Raw genomic sequence first — 1974 nt, 5'->3', positions numbered from 1 at the left:
GTGTGACCATTTAATCCCCATTTCAGTGCAAATACAGCCTTCCCCTACATTTATCTTGAAATAAATTCTCTGCTGAACTCAATAGAATTCATTTACAAAGCTTCGTCCTTAATGAACACTACCGATGTCCCTATCCCTGACCATAAAAAAGGGGGGGGGCACTACTATGTGAAACATTGAGCAAAGGTCCTCACTTTCCCTTCTTTGAGCAAACCAAAACTCTCTCAACTTTACTGATACGAAGGCATTAAAAAAAAAAAGATCTGGCGATCACTGCCCCTACTTTCTTGGATTCCCCCCCCCCCCATCTCCTTAGTTCACAACGAGGAAAAAATTAACAGAAGTGCATTGTGCTATGCAGAGGTGACGAAGTTGCTCTCAAAAGGGACCAGAAATGAATGCAGGCATGACACTTTCCCTTGAGGAAGGTACATAGAATGTCAGAAGGCCGGATGAGATGAGAATCCCTTTTGTTATCCACAATGGGTTTTTTTTGTCAGAAACCAGAAGTAAAAGCCAGTTTCCAGCAAAAAAAATAAAAATAAAAATCGCAGTCATGTGACGACAGGACATTGCCAATGGCCGTGAATGCAGGCTAGTTGTTAATGATATAAGATTGCCTAAAAGAAACTGTCATCTTTTTGTTTTGGGTGAGAAACAAAACCCCTAACCACAGGATAGTAATATCAGAAAACTGATTCAGACAGAAATTCCGGTTTTGTTAAATGGATCAACCCATCTTGACAGTTAAAAATTGATCTCAAAGCAAAACTTTTAGAGTTGGGGTTTTTTTTTGTTTTGTACTAACAGTTTCAATTGTTCCACACCTCTTTCTGAATGACCACAATATATACCCTCACTCTTTTGAGATTAGCAGAAAATGAGGCCCAGACAAGAGAACCGTTATTCTGCAACTGTCAGGGAGGAGAAGGGAAGAAAAATGAATCGGAAGACCATCTTTGCAACAGCCACACAATCAGGAGCTGCACATGTTTTGCTACAGTATAAACAGAAAGATATCCTTTTCTTTGGAAATCTGGTCTCAACATACAATATCTGGAGGGAATAATATATCCAAGTAAGGAGTCCCATACCTGAGAGATTTCCTGACAGTCAGAACAGTTCATCAGTGGAACAACCTGCCTCCAGAAACTATGAATGCTCCAACACTGGAAGTTTTTAAGAAGAGACTGGACAGCCATTTATCTGAAAGGATATAGGGTTTCCTGCCTGAGCAGGGGGTTGGACTAGATGACCTCCAAGGTCCCTTCCAACTTTATTATTATTATTATTATTATTATTATTATTACAGATGTAGTGTCTCAAGAAATCTCATAATCAAATATAAAAGTTTCATTTATAGAAAATACGACAATCCTGTGAATAAAGACAAAAAACCCTGTCTTGTAGGAGTTAATTGGAAAAGAAAGTAGACATACATTGCTTCTGTAAATATGTTATTTACAAAGTTAAAATACAAACTCCCAAAAAAGGGGAAAAAAATACAAGAAACAGCAAAGCTAAACAAGACTGCATTTAAAAAACACACATAGGTTGTCCTGCCTAGTTGAATACTGCTAAATATATATTTTTATATATACACATTGCTTCTGAAAAATAAATATATCAACCCCATTTTGTCCCAAACGTAAGTACAGATAGTCCTCGACTTACGACCAAAATTCAGCCCAAAATTTCTGTTGCTAAGTGAGATAGTTGTTAAGTGAGTTTTGCCCCATTTTACAACCTTTCTTGCCACAGTTGTTAAGTGAATCACTACAGTTATTTAATAACGTAGTTATTAAGTAAATTTGGCTTCCCCATTGACTTTGTTTTGTGAGGTCACAAAAGGGGATCACATTACCATGGGACACTGCAACCGTCATAAATATGAGTTAGTTGCCAAGTGTCTGAATTTTGATCACGTGACCATGGGGATACTGTGTAAAAGTGTGAAAAATGGTCATGAATCAC

The sequence above is a fragment of the Protobothrops mucrosquamatus genome, unplaced genomic scaffold (assembly GCF_001527695.2).
Source record: "Protobothrops mucrosquamatus isolate PMUCROS unplaced genomic scaffold, P.Mucros_1.0 scaffold_267, whole genome shotgun sequence".
Lineage (NCBI taxonomy): Eukaryota > Metazoa > Chordata > Lepidosauria > Squamata > Viperidae > Protobothrops > Protobothrops mucrosquamatus.
This window is presented reverse-complemented; position numbering follows the sequence as displayed.